Source organism: Adiantum capillus-veneris, chromosome 16 (assembly GCF_014529385.1).
Source record: "Adiantum capillus-veneris isolate H3 chromosome 16, ASM1452938v2, whole genome shotgun sequence".
Lineage (NCBI taxonomy): Eukaryota > Viridiplantae > Streptophyta > Polypodiopsida > Polypodiales > Pteridaceae > Adiantum > Adiantum capillus-veneris.
The window spans coordinates 82,384,120-82,397,919 of NC_140946.1; the positions used below are offsets into that span (position 1 = coordinate 82,384,120).

The 13,800-nt window shown below is 43.9% G+C and overlaps 1 pseudogene across 1 annotated transcript in view; it reads left to right on the forward strand.

The window, feature by feature from the left end:
• LOC147439354 (serine/threonine-protein kinase CTR1-like) overlaps positions 1-13,547 on the forward strand; it is a 119,177-nt pseudogene extending 105,630 nt beyond the window's left edge. The window contains exons 13-15 of the transcript XR_015184578.1: positions 12,651-12,782; positions 12,858-12,952; positions 13,048-13,547. The product of XR_015184578.1 is annotated as a serine/threonine-protein kinase CTR1-like (transcript). The remainder of the gene's footprint in view (positions 1-12,650; positions 12,783-12,857; positions 12,953-13,047) is intronic.
• The last annotated feature ends 253 nt before the right edge of the window (positions 13,548-13,800 follow it).

The window sequence follows — 13,800 nt, forward strand, 5'->3', positions numbered from 1 at the left end:
CGTCTATAGATTCCAACTATGTATACAGAGTTCGTCTCTCGCGTGAAGGTGTAGCGAGTAGGGGCTGCTGCTTGTGACCTGTGTGCTACACTAAACTGGAAAGAGATGGTCAACGACACAAGAGCATGATCCACTGCTACACCAACAGGTCTGGGTCCAAACTGTGAGATCCTGGATACTAGAGATGAGACTCGGCTGTGCCATGACATATCCACTGTGCTGGCTCCATGTTTGTGTGGAAAGCATGTACCTCCCGTAGTGGGAAATCTCTATAGACCATTCAAGATGACCAATCCATGTGCAGTCCCCATGTCTATCAAGTGTCGTCCATACTCAATATGTTCCCCATCTTGTGATAGTCTGGATAGGCCCGTCTCTGCAACATCCAGCTCTCTCAGCATCTCTTGTGACGTATCATTAAAACTGTCTGATGATGGGCAGTCCTAGCACTGAAGTCGCCGAGAATGATGATGTCACCATCTCTAGAGAACTCCCATATGTCATCATCCAAAATAGAAAAGGGGGACTGTCCTCTGGGTGGTGCATACACTGACGTACTCGGGGGAAGTAGCTAATAGCAATGTAAAGATATATGCTTGTCTTTGCTCTCAATCTCACCCACATGTACCTAGCTTGCTTATCCCTGCGAGCTATATGTATCAATGGCTGCAACTCCTCCCTCAATAAAACTGCCACTCCTCCTGAGCCCCGCCCTCTATGCTCTGATCGTGTCTCCTGTCTACAGGCTCTCCCCCATTTGTATCCACTAATGTGAGTCATAGATTGCCCAGGGGCCTAATGTGTCTCAGAGTAGAAGACGATGTCTCTTCCCGTAAAACTATCCTCAAAAGCACCCACATCAAGGCGCATAGATCCATTACAATTCCATAGGCCTCACACCGTCATGTGGAGCGTCGCTCTAATATTACCACTCTCCCATCTCGGTAAAAGGAAATCTTACCTTTTTCCCTTGCCGCTCTAATCTGTGGCATTACCTCCTACATATGAGCGATCTGTGAGAGGGTAAGGTCATCCGCGAGAAAGATGCCCGTTTTCTTAAGAGGTGGTCTCTCCTTCAAAAAGTCCTCCTTCGCTTCCATGGAGGAAAAACGAAGGATGAGTGCCCTTATTTCGAGGTTTCCCCCTTGCTCCCATTTTTCTTGCTGCCCACTCTCCAAGCTCTTGAGTGCATCGGCTCATGAACTTCCATCAAAGCCATGAGTTCTTTTACCTCTTCGTCCACATTATCTTTGTCTTTTAAGCCGCAAATTCTCACATGTAGAGAGCGCACACGCCTTCTTTGCTCCTCTCCTAGTGTCAAGTTAATAATGGTGGGTATGGACGTTGTTTCCTTGCTTTTCCCTTTCTTGGCAACCTCAATCCATTTCTTGGCCTCATCTGCCTTCTGTTGGGTCTTTGTAATAACGTCCACCCAAGAGGTCGTCATTTCTTTGTACTGCTCTTCCCCCTCTTTGATGGGTCGCACTTGCTCTTTGAGCTCCTCTAGTACTGAAGGTTGCAATTCTCCCTCTTCAAGTGTATTACGTGATCGTGCCTTAGCGAGCTCCCTCTTGAGTGACGCAATCTCTTCCTCTTTGGCCATCACACGATCTCCCAGTGCAGTTATCTTGCTTTCTTGGGCCAACACACGTTCTTCGAGCATTTTGATTGTGCCCAATAGGTTGCAGTTGATCTTATTAACGGTTTCGGGGGGGGGGGTGCTACAGGTTACGCGTTATGAGAGAGAGAGAGAGAGAGAGAGAGAGAGAGAGAGAGAGAGATGAGATGAAATGTTATATTAACGTCTTCAGAAGTCCAAAATGACCTATGAGACCAAAAAGTTACAATGCGGTGAATCTCATACAATGTCTGAGTACCACAAATAAAAAAAGAAAAGGTACTAAAATGGAACTGCGTATGATAGGAGGGGAGGGGTGAGAGTAGTGAATGAGGGCTAATATGACACAATGTTGTCGTACAAAGATGAGCAGGGTGAACAGTCCTCAGAACAGCTAAATCATAGGAGATGCATCATCGGTCGCTAATCTCCTCCATGGTTAGGCGGTGTGCATGTCGGGCCAAAGTGACCCGTATCCTCTAATGCAGTCTCCGACGGTATTGTGTAGTCTTGCGTTGTCGTGGGCGTTTGGATTTCCGAAGCTCGGTCACTCGTTCGATCAACGTGCCTTTGGTATAAGGAGAATGTGAGCTCTGTTGTGGTAGCTGCTCCTCCTGCCACCTAGTGTTCGCTCTAAAGAAGTCTGTGATCTGTGTGAGACTAGCTTGCTTCTCCTTCATCAGGCTCTCTCTATGTCTGCATAGTTCAAGCAATAAAAATCCCAAACATCTCTGATGCTCATACCCCATGACTCTAGAAAGTGATCCAAAGCCCTCCCTGAACAGGCAGTGACAACGGCCTTGTATTTCATAGTAAATTGGGTAGTGGCATGCGTAGTGCAACTCTGTCTTCGGCTCCATGTGACATAGGGGACATGTCCTGGCCTCTACTGTCTGGTACTCCGACGTATATACCAGTCCTGATCCGAAGCTGGTGCAAAGATGTGCATTTCTAGCCAACGCATCGTATCCCATGAGGTAAGTGGGTGTCCATGTATCTGGGCCTTATCACAAAACCATCCTCAGTGAGTTGGAGAAGATGCTCTCTATAGAAAGCCATCTTCGTGCTGAGTTCCTGTGCCGGTTGTATCCAAGACCTCTTGGTATCAAGCTGAGTCAGGTCTTGCCAGATGAGCTTGGTGATCTCGGACCATGTAAGTCATAGAGGGTGCATCCAATGAGTATTGGAAAGCGGGAAATATGCCCTTATAACCATGATGTCATCTCCCCATGCCAGCATGTTGTATCTCCTTGCATAGCTGAGTGTCGAGAGGACTCAAGTGCTAGGCGGGCATATCTATCTCTGGGGAGGTCCCATAAGCGGTGTATAAAGGAGACTGATCTGGTGAGCACCCACAGAGACCAGGGGCTTCTCCATGCAGGATAGATGGAGCCAATTTGTCAAAGGATAATGAAACCAGCACAAGAATTGAAGGTACTAGTACTAGGAGGGGTAGGTACCAAGGAGGCACTAGCAAGTGCAATGGTAGATGGGATTTTGCAAAGCAATGCCTGAACTTCTACACATGCGAGAACTATAGTCACTTTGAAACCCAAAGGCCCAGATGCTGCAAAGCTAGAAGTTTTTGACCAGAAGGTACTAGAACTAGTGTCAGTCAGGGTAGTCACCAGAAGCAACGGTGTTATCATTGAGGAGATTCCAAATGTAAATGAGGAAAATCAAACTGTTGATACTAGAAAGTGGGAGCAGCACAGAGTAGTTTTGAATACGAAGGACAAGGAGAAGGTAGTGGATAAATGGCAGGAACAACATGAGCTTGCATTGTGGAAGCCACCAGGGTGTCAAAAAGCCAGAGCTTTGTCCGAGGCTCCTGAAATTGGATCTGTGAACACATCCTCTCCAATCTCCCCAATTCTGCATGGGCTCTGGTCAGTTTTGTCTCTACTGCTCTCCTCAATCAAAGTGTTGGCCCACTAAAGACCACCACCCAAGGTAGGTGTAAGCATCTATATACTCCACCGTCTCATGGCCATTGGTGAATGTGGGTGCTACTCTCCTCATCCATTGTGGGGTGGTGTTAAACACCATAACCTTGGTTTTACCAAGGTTGACAACACCGGCCACATGGGTTTATTTCAAACAGATATTTGCACTTGCATTGCTGTCAAATGAGTTTGAAGTTGATGTTATGACAGATTGGCACCAACTCAATGCGACTAACTGCAAGAATTTAGAGGAGTACAATCGCAAATTTTTTAAAGCGCTACTTCTTGTAACTTCTTATAGATGTGTGCCGTTGACAAAGCAGATAGAAAAGTATTGTTGTGGGCTGTCTAAAGGGCTCATAAATTACTGCACAAAGAACAGAGTGGCCACTCTTACTCAACTGATGGAGGTTGCGAGCACCAGAAATGCCTTGTTGGAAGGAGAAGATAGTGGATTCAAGGGCAACTTGAAAGGGGGTCAATCAAAGAAAAAATTCAGCAAAGAAGTTCTTTGCGAAGCGATTCCTGAAGCGTCCCAAAGGTCACGAAAGGCAAAGAAGTCTGAAGACTCAGCCGAGACTTTCAGAGGACAGGCCAAGAAACAAAGAAAGACTTTTGTACATAAGTCTTTCGAGGAAAAGAAGGCTTTAATGGCGGAGGGTAAATGCTTTACTTGCGAGCAGCTTGGTCACTTTGCTGTGGATTGTCGAAAGAATAAAAGGCCAGCTGACTCAGATGACAAAGAGGATAGGAAAGGAAAGAAGTCCAAACCTAGGGCCGGTTTAGTGCCAGATATGGTGGGGGATAGGCCAAACTATGATGCCAATGAGCTATGTTGAGTGTGGGGTAAAGTTAGGAATCAAACATTTCTTATTTTCTTTGATCGAGGTGCAAAGACAAACTTTATCTCACCATAGTTGGCTATCAAGTTGGGCATAAGAGCTGAAGAGATGGGGTATTCACAGTCTATAACTCCCATCATTGGAAAGCTCTGTCTACAAATCGAGTCTTATGTAGATACATAAGAGTTTTATGTCATGCCTTTAGGAGGATGCGATGTTTTGCCGAGAAATCCATGGTTGTTCCGAGTACGTGGAGTGTTAGATGCTTTCAACAAAAAGGTTACCTTGCGACATAGGGACAAGACTCATATCTTGGATGTAAAGTTGAAAGGAGAGTCTATCCCTATTGTATTAGCTTCTGCTATCATTTTTGTAATTGAAAATCATCTTTTTGCGTACTTGAATTTTGCACGTGATGTTTCAAATAATTGTCAGTCAAATATATCTTGGTTAGATATAGAAAGGTCAGCTTTTTTGCGAGAGTTCAATGAGTGTTTTTTTGATTCATTACCATCTTAGTTACCGCCGGAGAGGCCTGAGGATCATGCGATAGATTTGGTGTCAGGTTGTAGCCCACCAAATAGGCCTCTGTACATGGTTAGTGCGGCCCAACAGAAAGAGATTATGAGCCAAGGAGAGGAGCTGTTAGAAGAAGGGTTGATTCAACCTAGTTCTTCACCCTTTTCCTCTCCTGTTCTCTTAGTGCAGAAGATAGATGGTTCTTGGCACATGTGTATTGATTACTATAAGTTGAATAAGAATACCATCAAGAATAGATTTCCTATTCCAAGGATTGATGATATTCTTGATCGCTTAGAGGGTGCGCAACAGGATAGATTTTAAGAGTGGATAGCATTAGATTCGTATTAGGCCAAACGATGCACACAAGACTGCATTTAGAACGACATTTGGTCTAGAGTGATGCCATTTGGTCTAACAAATGATCATGCTACATTCAATAGGATGATGGATAGGATTTTTCGTCCACATCAAAAGTTTGTTGGCACACTCTTTGATGGTATGATAGTCTATTTGAAGAATGAATATAAGTGTAGGCATCATTTGCCCATTGTGTTCAAAGAGTTACGCAGTAACGGTTTGCTCATCAATGCCAATAAATTTGAATTTTTCTTAGAAGAGATCTACTTTCTAGGGCCCATAGTTTCAAAGGATGATGTCCAAATGAGTCTTGCTAAGGTTGACACAATCAAGACATGGCCATATTTGAAGACTATGCATGATGTCCATAGCTTCTTGGGACTATGTTCCTGTTACAAAAGGTTCATTCGTAACTTTGGCAAGATTGCTTCACCCGTGCATTCTTTACAAAAGAAAGAGGTCACTTTCAAATGGACTCAAAAAGAGATTTCAGCTTTTAATCTCTTGAAAAAATGATGATTGCGGATCCAATGATTGTTTTGCCAGATCTTAGGAAGTCATTGGTGGTCCAATATGGCACCTGTGGCAATAGTATTGGTGCAGTACTAATGCAAGATAGTCAGGTAGTAGCCTATGAAAGCAGAATCTTGCAAGGCCCATAAAAGACTTTGCAAGTCTATGAAAAAGATCTAATGGTTGTGATTGCTCTTCAAGCTGGAAACGCTACCTCCTAGGTGTTGATTTTGTTGTCTAAATAGATCATTAGACCTTGCAATACTTCTTGACACAGTTAAAGTTATCTAAAAAGCATATGCAATGGGCAAACATTTGTCAAAGTCGAAGATGCAGAAGCATAGAGCAATGGGGAGAATGTGAGAGAGAGAGAGAGAGAGAGAGAGAGAGAGAGAGAGAGAGAGAGAGTTGAACCAACCAACCTTAGCAATGAATTGATGATACTACAATGGGGGCAATGGGTTACATAGATACTCATCTAAGTAAATTGCCCTACCTAGACCTTTACAAATAAGTAAAATAAATATCTAAAAGACAAAATAGATATTGGGATCACATTGGGTAGTTCACTTTTGTTGTTTTAAATACATTTGATTGGTTCCCTACCTTGTGAACCACGGGTTCAAACACCAAGAACTTGAACTCCAACAATGGGGGCAACGGGTTACATATATACTCATCTAAGTAACTTGCCCTACCCAGACTTTTACAAATAAGGAAAATAAATACCTAAAAGCCAAAATAAATATTGTGATCACATTGGGTAGTTTAGTGTTTTAGATACATTTGATTGGTTCCCTGCTAGATGCATGTGCCTTGAACTGTGACCCACGCATTCAAACACTGAGAACTTGAACTCCTACACATGGGTCCAAATCAATTATAAGGAGCACTGCTTGCCACTCTCTGCCACTCACCAGCCTCTCTTTAGTTGAAGCTAGTGGCAGCATGGGCCTCATGATAAAAAAAATTGGCGTCGTGGTCACTGTGGTCTCCACCATGTGTGCCATGGCAATCTCCTCTGTCAAATCTTTATCTGTGTCCAGCTTGCCTTTGCCTTTGTCTCTTTGTGAGTTCTTGCTTTTGTCTTTGGCTTCAAAATCCTGAGTCAAAGACTCTTCTTCACGGCAACGCCCTCTCCCACAATCAATGACTACCAAGTTCTAATACCATGTCAAAGTCAACGATGCGGAGGTGTAGAGCATCAAGGAGAATACACGAAAGAGAGAGAGAGAGAGAGAGAGAGAGAGAGAGAGAGAGAGAGAGAGAGAGAGAGAGAGAGAGAGAGAGAGAGAGATACTGCTGAACCGACAAACCTTGGCAATGAATTGATGATACTACAATGGGGGCAATGGGGTACATATATACCCATCTAAGTAAATTTCCCTATCAAAACTTTAACATATAAGTAAAATATTATCTAAAAGCCAAAATAAATATTGGAATCACATTGGGCAGTTTACTTGAGATGCCATAACTTTAACAATTTGTCTATTTTCCCCTTTCAGATTGTGCATGTGGAAAGCAAAAAGATTGTCATGGTTGATGCATTGTCAAGAAAGCCATAAATTTCAACTGTGTCAATTATTTACCATAATGAGCTTGATGATATGAAGGAATAGCATGCTAATGATGAAGATTTTGCAAGGATCTTTGAACACTTGTTGGATGGACAATGCCATGAGCACTCTCCTTAGGGATGGTTATGTGATGATCCATGACAGACTATGTGTCACTAGGCCATTGCAACATAAGGTTATGGTAGAAAGTCATGTCCCACCATATGTAGGGCATCGTGGTATTGATGCAACAGTGAAAGCGGTTGAGACATTCTTTTACTGGCCTACTTTGAGGAGAGATGTGGATGCCTTTGTGCGAGCATGCGTAATTTGCAAAAAGGTCAAGTTTGACAGGCAAAAAGCACCGGATTCTTTGAACACTTGTTGGATGGACAATGCCATGAACACTCCTCAGGGATGGTTATGTGATGATTCATGACAGACTATGTGTTACTAGGCCATTGCAACATAAGGTTATGGTAGAAAGTCATGTCCCACCATATGCAGGGCATTGTGGTATTGATGCAACAGTGAAAGTGGTTGAGACATTCTTTTACTGACCTACTTTGAGGAGAGATTTGGATACCTTTGTGCGAGTATGCGTGATTTGCCAAAAGGTCAAGTTTGACAGGCAAAAAGCACCAGAGTTGTTACAACCATTGTCTCTTCCAGATAAGCCATGAGAAAGTATTGCTATGGATTTATCTTTGATTTTCTGAGAACGCAAATTGGGAATGATGGTATATGGACCATTATTTGGAGGCTACAAACAGGTCCATTTTATTTATGTCAAGAAGAACATAAAATTTTATTAGATGGCAGGCCAAAGTGGCCTGGCAAGTCATTACCTTACCATGTTCTTAGGGGGGGGTTGGGAATCATCGACCTAGAACAACAAGGTAGAGCCCTCCTAGGGAAGCTTGTGGTCAGAGGACTACTTCTTGGGGACGAGCCTTGGAAGGAGCTGTTGCTTCACCGGATTCGAGCTCGAGTCTCTCATGCGGGCGGCCCTTAGAGCCCCCGTTCACCAGGTGATGCGCAGACTTGGTCTCAGCAGGAGGTTGGAGGACCGATTTGCTGCAAGCCTGCTTAGATCCTGGGAGCAGTTGAGGAGTGGCCTGGAGCAACAGCAACCCACTTCCATGCAGGAGTGCTTGAGGCAGTCTCTTGTTTGGAACCCCATGGTTAGCACACAAAGAGGCCACCTGGTTGGTAGCAAGCCTCATGTTTCTTGGGGTCCCATGATAGAGGGTCCAACCCGTACTCTCGACAACTGGCTATAATTTTTAGGCCTTCCTAAGGAGCTCGAGAGCATTCAGCTATGAGGCATGAGAGGGGTGTAGGGCATGTGTCAAGATATTACATAGGCTAGACCAGCTGAGTGTCTTACCCCTCTAGAGGCAGTAGTTTCCAGATGGATGGGGGCTTTCACGCGGCTACAGGTCTTCATTGCAGCTCGAGCTTGCTCGGAGTCAGTACGCCCATGTTCTTTGAGGTTCAGGGAGAGGGTTGCCTTCACAGAGTCTCAGTAGAGGCTCCACAAGTTGCAGAGTGTTGTTTTCAGAGGATCCAAGTTGTGGGCTTTTGTTGGAGGACTTGGGTCATAGATCCTGACCCAGCAGATCTTGAGTCAAGACACTGTCGGCTTTGGGCTTAGGAGAGTCGTCCTTTGGCAGGAGTGGAGTGGGACCCAGGAGAGTGGTTCTGGCGGGATCCTTTCTCTTCAGTTGATCACCTAGGGATTCCCTTTTTCCAGTACACAGTTCGTTTGGTGCGACACATACTGGCCGCACGAAGAGAGGCTCGATCAGTCGCAACACTTACATTGGTAGGAGAAGGGTCTCACAGTCGAGTCCTTGTCAGGCTTCTCGGAGCGTTCGTGAGACAACAGGCAGCCGAGGAGAGTTATCATGTTTTAGTGGCTTGTTGCGCATAGGGCTACAACAGTTGGGAGCTGGTTGGTACACAGCGGCTTCTCGACAACATGTGCAACGTGTGGCCATCCTTTGGAGAATCAACATTACTGTTTGTGGGCATTGGGACTACCCCATGGCACAACAGGTTTGGCTTCGGGTTCTCCGGCTGATGCCAACCCTCTACACAGTCCGACATTACACTTGGGGTGTTGCAACTTGGTCCACACTCACACGCCCGACGCTCCACTTTGAGTTGGCTTCCACCAGCAGGATGATAGTGATTCAGGGGGATCGACCTACACTTTAGCTTGCCACAGAGATCATCCCCCAGGAGTGGTGCTAGGAGCTCATTTGCGGCGTGACACTCTGGTTCATCTGGCGGGCCTGCTACTTTCGCATCTTTGAGGCTCTCTCTATTCCACCGGTAGAGACTATTTGTGACTTTTGGCTGGAGCTGACCCATACGCTCAAGGGTCAATTTGAGAGACTTCAGGGAAGTTCGGAACGCATGCGGGAGAGCCGGGAGGCTTAGTTGCGACTTTGGCGCCCAGGGCCTTTTTCACCATGGTTCAAGGTGTGTCTAGATGGCACTACCGGCCACCAGTGTGGCTTCTTTCTCCTCCCATCTCGTGATTTAGCTCTTATTGTACTTACTTTGATTTCTCACGGGGAGAGTCTCCCCATTGTTTGATGTAGCCCTCTCTCGTAGAGGTGGTTGTACTATGTAGCCCTTATGGTAGTTCTATTAACTAATGGAAGGATCTTTTTCTTGCAAAAAGGAAATTTGATCAGATGGGGCGATCGTTCATGTACAATGTGTTTAAGCACTGTGGTATGCCACAATCAATTGTTAGTGATCGTGATCCTCGCATGACAAGTTTGTTTTTGGAGAGGCTTGTTTGAAAACATGGGCGCTACTCTTAAATCTTCATTTTCATTTCAACCACAAACTGATGGGCAGTCAGAAGAGACCAATTCTATTGTCCTGGACTTGCTTAAATGCTATGTCTCAGACAATAAGGGCAAGTGGGAACATTATTTACCTTTGCTTGCATATGCATACAACAATACAATGCATTCGTCAACACACAAGGCACTCTTTTGAAATTGTTGAGGGTGGCAAAAAGGTTCCTCCCATTTTGCATACAAAAGATAAGAATTTTGAAGCAGATCGATATGTAGAAAATATGGATGAAATGTATAAGAAAATTAAGCTTGCCTTGGAGAAGACTCAGGCAGACTGAAAAGGGCGTGAATTCTTGTTCTCACTGGGTGATTGGGTTTGTGGGCCTTTTCAAGTAATTGACAAGATCAATGATGTTGCATGTAGACCAGAGACGTGCCGAAGGATATGCCAGTCGAGGATTCTCTTGAAATCAATATGTAGAAAAGATGGGATCTTCAACCTTTTGTGGGAGATGTGCCGGAGGATATGCATGTCCAAGATCCACCTAAAGTTGATGAACTTGACGAGATCTTGATACCTAAGTAGATTTTGGTACATAAAGACAGAAAGTTAAGAAAAAATTTACAAGACGTTATTTGGTGAAGTTCAAGAGCTATCCACCTATGAATGCAAAGTGGATGGAAGAGAATGAACTAGTAGAGTCACCAAATGTATTGTAGCTTTACCTTGAAGCCTTTGGTTTTCAACCCATGTATTCTCCAACTCAGATCACTTCAATAGAGCAAAGGTCAAAGGTCTTGACACCTGATCAAAAGGAGGGTGATCCTGGAGCTAGCACTTCTCATGTACACACGGATTTAGTGCAATTGAAGTGTACATTGCATGACAAATATTAAAGGTACAATGCCCACTTCTATGATGGACAGAAATGACAAGAAGTGTGAAGATTTCATTAAGTCATTTGTACTCCTGTTTGATAGTCTTTCTTACGTATACATGCGTTTATAAAAGGGTGCTAGTCACACTAGATCATCTGTGGCATGTATAGCATGAATGCAATCGAGGACGTTTGCGATTTCAAAAGAAGGGTATGTCATGAGACTGTGACAAACACTAATTTTATTTGTTGGTTTGCCTCCCTTTATTTTTTAATTTAATTTTTGGGGCCCTCTTTTTGAAATCACAAATGCTCAAACCTTGCGTGGCCAGCGTAAAACGGGTGTTGGCCGAGAGTTTCACCGGTAGTAGTCTAAGCCAGGCAACCACGAGATGGTTATCAGAGTGAGAAGTATGCGAATCGGACGGAGCGCAAAACAGAGAATTACAGCTTGCTGTAATTTTTTTGCAAGTTTAGGGTTTTGGCCTGTTTTGATGCCTACAGGTCCTAGGAGGTTCGGGGAAGCTTAGGTTTTTTGTAGGTTTAGGGTTTTTTGCCAGTTTTAATGCCTACAGGTCCTAGGAGCTTCGGGGAAGCTAGGGAATCACGAAATAGGTATTTTGGTGAAAAAACAGAAAATTCAGCATGTTGTAATTTCTCGCTAGTTTCTGTAAAGTGCTCTAAAATGTGTGGAAAATCAACGTTTACTTGGAATCCGGGGAGACCTCTATTATTGTTGTGTTGCTGAAATTGGGCTAGAGTAGGTGAATTTCAACTCGATAAAAGTGAGACAGCTTATAGAAGCTCTAGCTACAATTCGTGAATTGTTTTGCAGTGGTGTATTCCAATTAAAGGTTTATTTGTGAAGTTACTTTGTGCCGTAAGGTATAGGTTAAGTTAAGTGACATAGAGATCGGGTCAAAGCCAAAGTTTACCACCCTTTAGTGAGGCTATTGGCCGGTTTCATGGTTCTGTTGCTAACACCAAGGGAGCCTCGGGGAAGCCTTGGGGTGCTTATATAGGGCTTTGGGCACGTGACAGTGATCAAAACAGGAAATTACAGCATGCTAGAATTGACCTATATCTCACCGGAAAACTTCTAAAATGCAAGGGAATCCGCCCTGGACGTTTATTTTTTACCTGCAGGCGTTTTCGTGTCGTTATGCTACCGAAATTGAGTCGAAAACATGCAATTTCAACCCTTGACAGGTTTTGACAGCTTGATGAGAGTTTACTGCAAGTGTTGGGGTTGTTTGTTTGCAATTGAATAAAGAAATACCAAGAGGGGGCGCTAGACTTTGGGGCCAACATGGTGTCATTGTCCATTGGGAGCACTCAAGTTGATTGTTTTGAAGTGGTGAATGACTCATTTGTGAAGTTTTTTTGTGTCATAAAGTGCAGGGAAATCTAGACAACATAGTTTGGGGTAAAAGCTAAAGTTTACTGCCCTTTAGTAAGGCTACAGGTAGGTTTGAGAGAGAGAGAGAGAGAGAGAGAGAGACGCAGTCTCTTCAGTTTTCTTTTCCTAGTATTCTGTGACTTTTGTATCATATCATTCTTCGTAATAATTTCCCGGCTGTCATAATGTTGCAGCCAGAGTGGATGGCTCCGGAAGTTTTGCGTGATGAGCCCTCAAATGAGAAGTCAGATGTGTACAGTTTTGGGGTGATCTTATGGGAGCTGGTAACTTTACAACAGCCTTGGGGTGGTCTCAGCCCTGCACAGGTTCTGTAACTCTTAACTGTCTTCACCACGGAATTCCTAATATTGAGTTTTCTGATGACTCCGCGGCTGGTGCAGGTTGTTGGTGCTGTGGGGTTTCAGAATAGAAGGCTTCAAATACCAACTGGATTACATGATCAAGTCACAGCTCTCATAGCAGCTTGCTTTGATGAGTACGTACGTTGCCTTATCTGCAGTTTTTCAGGAAGAGAATAAATTTTTAGACCTTCACAGAAACTCTCATGAATTGTTTTGGATGTAAATGCAGTGATCCAAGAAAGCGACCCTCTTTCGCAAGCATCATGGAGACTTTGAAAAGCATTCCAAAGATCTGTGCGGCACCCAACTGATAAAACAAAAGCGCTGTATGTGGTCCAAATTATTCACAAGGAGCCTCAGTATAGTATATACTAGTACGGCCGGCCTTCTTCGGCGGCCTCTCTCTCTCTCCCTATCTCTCCCTCTTTCTCGTGTGCAAAGGGGCTTTTTTTAGTTTTGGACTTTAGCCTTCAGGTTGCAGATTGCGACACGTGTAAAGGGCTCTCTCTTCCGCCATATTATGTTAGTAGATACCTTTATATTAGGTGGATGTACCCCAATTTCAGACCTTGCCAATGTAGGTGTACCATGAAGAAGACCAATTTTATTGTATCATAGAACTCTAAACACATTTGTCGTAAAATATACATGCTTATTAATCCTGTTGTACAATCAAATTTGTTAGCATTAAAAACAAATGCATGCTTTCTTATCCCGTAGTACCGCACAATCATACACATTCATATATTTTTGAATTTAAAGTCAGCTTTTGAAGGTGGTGGTTCTTCCAATGTTGAATGGCAGCAACAATTTATTGATGTGCTCGAGGGCATCCTTTTGTTGTCCATCTGACCAGAAAATTGCTTGCAACAGACATGTCACATATCAAGAAACATGTGAGAACATCTCTCTCTCTCTCTCTCTCTCTCTCTCTCTCTCTCTCTCTCTCTCTCTCTCTCTCTCTCTCTCTCTCTCTCTCTCT